The sequence below is a fragment of the Acomys russatus genome, chromosome X (assembly GCF_903995435.1).
Source record: "Acomys russatus chromosome X, mAcoRus1.1, whole genome shotgun sequence".
Lineage (NCBI taxonomy): Eukaryota > Metazoa > Chordata > Mammalia > Rodentia > Muridae > Acomys > Acomys russatus.
In genome coordinates, this window is record NC_067169.1 from 95455076 (window position 1) to 95462263 (window position 7188).

General features: G+C 40.4%; 1 pseudogene; it reads right to left on the reverse strand.

The window, feature by feature from the left end:
* Positions 1 to 5433: 5433 nt before the first annotated feature.
* On the reverse strand, positions 5434 to 6577 carry LOC127185423 (Y-box-binding protein 1-like; annotated as a pseudogene).
* Positions 6578 to 7188: the final 611 nt, after the last annotated feature.

A 7188-nucleotide genomic window follows, 5' to 3' on the forward strand; every position in this document is an offset into this window, starting at 1 on the left:
TATAGGTCAGAATATTTGCTACACAAACACAGAGTTTCATCTTCAAGTTACTTTCATCTCAAATACCACAAAGACATGAATACTACATGGTATTATATTTTAAAATAGCTCAACCTGTACATGTTTTCAAGCTGGTTTTAATGCATCATCTTTGACAGAGATGAATGTACTTCTCACCGTAACAAACAGCTCAAGTTGATTATATAATCAACTAACCAATAACAAATACAACTGTTATTCAAATCAATCTTAGCTATTGCTTAATGAAAAAACAAAACAATAAAAAATACAAACATAAACAAAATGTGAAGTGAAATGTTTAAGAAATGGAAAATTGAGTTAAAATATCAACATAGGAGATAGGCTGATGAGGCACATCTTTGATCCTAGCACTTAGGGTAAAAGACAAGCAGATCTCTTTGAGTTCAAGAACAGCCCAGGCAATCTAGGGCTACAAAGTGAGACCTTGTATACAAATAGTAAAAAATAGTGTGGTAAATTTGAATTTTATTGAATCAATTTAGCCATGAAATGATACATTTCTTCTATTCAGCAATATCAGAAACTGAGATAAACAGTAATATATTGCATTATATTATATATGAAATTATATTCATATGTAATATAATGTTTAAATCATGTTAAGTGTATTTATCAGTTTTTAATTTACTCAGAACACTTCTTTCAGATTTTTTAATTGTATAGCATATTATTATCATCTATAACCCTATACTATCAAATAACACACTAGTTCTTCTTGCTCTTATGTCATTGAACCTAGCAGACATTACCAAAACTATTTCCTAATTGTACATCATACATGCATTAACAGATACAAAATGATGGAAATGTAACAGTCTTACATAAATTTAAATTTTCTATAACATACCTAAATTTCATTAATAAGTCATTTGCCATATTAAGATATTTGCAGTCATCATTAACATTGATATTGATAACTATTGAACAGTATTTTGATTAAAAATAAGACATTGTTAAGTAATCCTGTCCTCAGTATAGGATTAACCCAAAAGAACTAAAGTTTTAGTAAATCTTTACTTGCTATCATATTGCTTAGTTTTCACTGTTATTCCTATTTCTTCAAAACATGAAATTATTCTTATCTAATTGTCTAATAGATTGACCTCAATAAAATGAAAATAATTATATTCTGAGTTTCAAGACACACTTACTGAAAAGCTAAAAGACAGCTTTATTAAGTTAAAGGTATTAACAGAACATCAGACACTATAATGTTCACTATCCAACCACAAGTGGATTCATGGCTTTGTTTCAAAAGTGTCAGGCTCTGATAGAATAGTGTTATTACACTTTCTTCAATTAAGCTTTTCTTTTATGGCAGAATAAATGAAATTAGAATACCAGATATTTGTGAAATTTTGTCTTTGCAAATGACATCATCTGTAAGTGATAAATATTGTATATATCATCAAATTGACTTTGTACACTATTTAGAATGTATATTGTTTTATACACTATAGTTTTAAACCATAGCAGCATAAAATATTAAAATGATGAGGAAATTTTATCGTTTTTTCTGCCTCAGTCAGGAGATTCCCAGGAGATGGAATATAATTCAGTGTTTCAATAGACTATTTAGAAAAGGATAACCTTGGCTAAAAATAATCATCATTTAACCATTAAAGCAGGTGAACTAGGGAGAGTATGGGCACTGAATTTTAGTGAGAGAAACTGGAAAATGGATCATTACATAAATTTTATGACTATATAAGAGCAATATTGAGACACTGAGAATGTAGATGAGACTTCATATAGGGATCTCTTTTCATGGATTCCTCCTATTCTCCTTCTCTTGCAGCTCAGAAATCACCTGCTGCCATTGCCTACCTTGAATCAAGAGCTTAACTAGGAGTCATGTAGCAAAAGTCTTCAAGGAATACCATTAGTAGACATTAACCTTCTTCCAGACCTACAAAACACACCAGAAAGGAACAGGGAAATACTTGCAGAAGTTAAGATAGGAGAAAACAGAATTAGTCTTACAGCTTCTTTTTGCCTTGAACACATTTCGATTTCAAGCCATTTTAGAGAGCACATTTATGCCTACTTTGTTTTTAATGCACAGTTGCAGTATCTTGGGATCTTTTGAAAGTTTGATCATTACTTGGAAATTATTTATTTGCCTTAGTATACTAGTTGGATTTTTGTAGTTGTTTTTGTTATTCTTCTTCTTTTCTTTCTCTTTGTCTTTTGTTGTAAGTAGATTATATTTTATGCAATATGTTCTGATTATGGTTTCCCACCCCCAACTCCTTGAGGTCCTCCCCACATCCTCTACCACCCGAATCCTCACCCTTCCTATCTCTTGTTAGAAAAAAAATGGGCATCTAAAAAATAATAAAATAAAATAAGATAAAGCAAAACCAAACACTTCAGAATAATAAAAAAGAAGGAAAGACCCAAAGATAAAGCACACACACACACACACACACACACACAAACATACAGATGCAGAGACACACAGTTTGTCATGCACAGGCATCCCATAAAAGCATGAAACTGCAACCCATAATATATATGCAAAGGACTTGTATGATAAAAATAAAAAATAAGGTAAAAATTAAAAATAAAAAAAATTTTCCTGACTAAATAATATAAGACAAAGACCCTCCAAAGATGCTGTTGAATTTGTTTATTGATTGGCCATCCACTGCCAATTACCATTAATTGTCTACCATTAAGAGTGTTGTGCATCCTCAGTGAGACACCATTGGAGTGCTTTTTTAATTTTTTATCATTTGTGAGTGTTTATCAATTAGAGCTCACTTCTGGGTTAGAGTTGGGTGCCTGTGTTTACTTTTCTTCTCTGCACTGGCATCTTCATCTGGTAAGGCCCTGTGCATGCTGACACAGTCTCTGTGTGTTCATTTTGTGCATCTGTCCTGCCATGCTTAGGTCTCGTTTGTTTGATCCTCTCAGGCTCTTACAACCTTTCCAACTCCTCTTCTGCAAGTTTTCCTAAGCCATAATGGGAGACAGGGAGGGAGACATCTCACTTAGGACTGAGTATTCCAGTATATCTCACTCTTAGCACATTGTCAGACAGAGCTAGAAATAATCCTCCTAGGCAAGATAACCCAGACCCAGGAAGATAGACATGGTATATCCTCGCTTATAAGTAGATATTAGCCGAACAGAGACGTCTTCTGAGAGATTCCACCTAGTGGGTGATAGGGACAGATATTGAGATATGCAGCCAGATTCTGGGTGATAAGCTGTGAATTGTATGCAAGAGTTGAGGGAAGGAAAGACTTGGGTCGGGGGTGGGGGCAAGAGTTGTCAGGAGCTGCACAAGGAGGCTTTCAAGGCTGGCTGATCTGCACCCAGTGGGGTCTGCACAAACTGAGGCACCAATCAAGATATTGCAGGCAGAGGAACTTGTTCCTCTGATCAGATGTAGTTCATTCTCCACATGGCGGTAGGTGCGCAGGGAATTTCCTCTGACAAGAACTGTTTATAGCAGCCTTATTCATAATAGCTGGAACATGGAAACAGCCAAAGTGTCCTTTAGTAGAAGAATGGATAAAGAAACTGTGGTACATTCACACTATGGAATACTACTCAGCTATTAAAAACAAGGAATTCCTGAAATTTGTGGACAAATGGATTGAGCTAGAAATGATCATGATGAGTGAGTTCACCCAGAAGCAGAAAGACTCAAATGGTATATACTGACTTATATCAGGATACTAGCCCAAGGGGCATGTCTCATGAAAGTTTTCACTTACCAGGAAAGTGTGACAGAGGGGAGGACATCCTATTGTGTCTCTAGGTGAGAGAAGCATTGGAGAATGGGGAAATAGAAGGATCCAGAGGGTCCTAGAAACCTACAAATAGAACATTATGACCAGCAGATCTGGTCCCAGGGGTCCTGCTCAAGCTATGGCACCAGCCAAGGACAATACATGCAGTAAATTTCGAACCCTTACCCAGATCTAGCCAATGGACAGGACATTCTCCACAGTTGAGTGGAGAGTGGGGTCTGACTTTCACACGAACTCTGGTGCCCCATTTTTGACCACGTCCCCTGGATGGGGAGGCCTGGTGGCACACAGAGGAAGGATAGCAGACTACTAAGAAGAGATACCCTAAGATCATATACAGGCGGAGGAAGTCCCCCTCAGTCACAGTCATAGGGGAGGGGAGTAAGGGAAAAATGGGAGGGAGGGAGGAATGGGAGGATACAAGGGATGGGATAACAATTGAGATGTATTATGAATATATATATATATAATAAAGAATGCAGGTGCCATCAATTTTATCAGTGCACCTTGGGGGAGAGGTCCTGTCAAACACAATGCAAGGAGATGCAAGCTATCCAGATGAGACCTGATTGACTGTGGTCAGACAATGAGGAAGGAAGACCTCACTTTTCATAGGTCATGGGGAGGGGAATAAAATGGAAAAGGGAGGGAGGGTGGGAACAATAAGAAAAAGAAGAGGTGGTAGGGGGCCTGATTACAACCAAGATGTAATGTGAATAAATTACAGTAATAATAAAAATGTTTAAAAAGACAATAAATGTGATGGTCTCAGAACCAGGCATGATCCTGCATGTCTCTAATCCCAGCACCCAGGAGGTAGACGCAGGAAAGTCGGGAGCTCAAAGACAGGCAGAGCTATATCACAGAAGCTTGCTTTACACAACTAAAGAAAGAAGACAGTGGTCTCAAGCAGAAGTGGTGGTGCACTTGTATTATCCCAGAAATCACATGGCTGAGGCTGGGTGATTGCTTCAGCTCAGGAACTGAGATTAGCCTGGAAACACATTAAGACCCTCAGGCTGTTCTCTGTCTCTCCCTCCTCCTCCCTCTCTCCCCTTCCCTCCCTCCCTCACTCCCTTGTTCACTCCCTCCATCTCTCCCTCCCTCCCCCCCTCTCTAATTTGGGGGTAAGCAGAGTATGGCATGGAGTTCTAGCATGACTTGTTAGAATTTGTTTCAAATAACAGAGAATGACAACTTTATATATATATATATATATATATATATATATATATATATATATATATATATATATCTTTATTTACACGTGCTTGCAGTTTGTTGACTTTTTAAAAATAAAGTAGTAAAAAATAAAGTTCTTAAAATTCTGAAATTGACCTTATATTTAACCATTTAAACACCACTAAAGTTGTATCGAGAAAAACCAGGCCTTGAAAAACATCATGTTTGTCATTACAAAAAAGAGACATTGTTATGAAAAATAATAAAATCCCATGGTGCATAGACAATGCAGCTAGTTCTAGAGTATCTGGTCCACAGGGAAAAAGCAAGCACCTTTATGGTCTTCATATCTAATCATTGTTCTCTTCTTGTGGCTAAAATTTCACTTTCATTTTTCCTTCTTTGATAGCGAAACCAGCTGATGGTAGAGATGTTTAGCCTGCATTTAGTCAGCCCCGCCCTGCTCAGCCTGGGGAGCCTGCGGATTGTCAGCTGGTGGATCTGCTGCCTTTGTCTCTTTGCCATCTTGTTTAGGGATCCCTGGTATCTGCATCTGTAACTGAAGTTGCGGCCACGCCGACCTTGAGGTAGCTGCTGACCTTGGGTGTCACAGGCTCCTTGATGTTCCTTGTCCTCTTCCTTGTGGTCCTCGCTAGGCTGTCTTTGGCGAGGAGAGCCCCTGCGGGATCTTGGTGTTTAGCTCTGATACATATTCGGTCTCACCGGTCTGCCTTTCTCTCTTACACCCTGCTTGTCAGCATCTTCCATCACTTTTCCTTGCCCAGGGCGGCTGGAACACTGTGGTGGGTGCCCACAGTGTCTCCTCATAGTGAAAGGTGCGAACCCTCGCTGAGGAAATGGCCAGCGATGTGGGGCCTGGTCTTCAGTAGAGCCTTTCGCTCCCTCACTCTTTTCCTCACTCTGGCTGTTCTGGCAGTATTGCTGGTGATAGCATGGAGGACTCCTCTGATCTGCACAGCGTGTGCTCCGGTCTGCCACGTATTTACTGCCTTGAACCTCAATTCCACCAGGACCTGTAACATTTGCTGCCTCCGCGCCCCTTTCTCCTTCTACAATATCAAACTCCACAGTCTCTCCATCTCCTACACTGTGAAAGTACTTCCTGGAGTTGTTCTTCTTTATGGCCGTATGGTGCACAAATACGTCTTCCTTGGTGTCATTCCTTGTGGATGAAACTGTATCCATTCCTTACATTGAACCATTTTACTGTTCCCAAAACCTTGGTCTGGATGACCTTCTTCTTGTCCAGGTTGGCAGGTGCCTCTGATGTGGGGTCACCTGAGCCTCCACTCTCTGCCATTCTCCTTGGAGCTGGGCTTGGTGGCTGCTGCAGTGAGGGTGGCAGTTGACGTGGCAGGCAGCTGCTTGGAGCTGGTCTTGGTGGCTGCTGCACTGAGGGCAGCAGTGGAGGTCGTGGGCAGCTGCTTGGAGGTGGTCTTGGTGGCTGCTGCATTGAGGGCAGCAGTGGAGGTCATGGGCAGCTGCTTGGAGCTGGGCTTGGTGGCTGCTGCACTGAGGGCAGCAGTGGAGGTAGTAGGTGACTTCTTGGTCTTGGCCTTTCTTCTCATGGTTGAGGTGTTGGTGATTGGGCCAGGCAGCCTAGACCAAGGCTCTTCCTGGTTGTGATGGTGACTCTGCTGCCATGGGCTGTGGGGCCCTCAGGGCTCTCTGGGGGCCCGCTCTTGCTTTCCACTACCAATCGTACTATCTAGAGAATGACAACTGGACATCACAACTCTGACTCTCATAGAAGGAAAGGAAGGTAAGTTGAGAAGAGACATCCACCAGTCTCACAGACATAGACATAAAGATCCTGGATACAGAGCAAAGTTCTAAATAGAATTCAGATGAAGTTCTAGAGTCATTTCCATTCATGTCATAAACAAGGTGAGGGTGCCTACTGTCCTTGCTATTAATACTATTAGGGGTCTCCTTTGTCAGGCCATGGTGGGGCACACCTTTAATCCCACCACTTGGGAGGCAGAGGCAGACTGACCTCTGTGAGTTTGAGGCCAGCCTGGTCTAAGGAGTGAGTCCAGGACAGCCAAGCCTACACAGAGAAACCCTATCTGCAAAAACAAAAACAAACAAACAACTATTATCGAAATTCTACCTTAGTTAATAAATTAGGGAAAATGAGTGATGTAGATGCTTAAAAGAAACTCATAAACTCCACTTT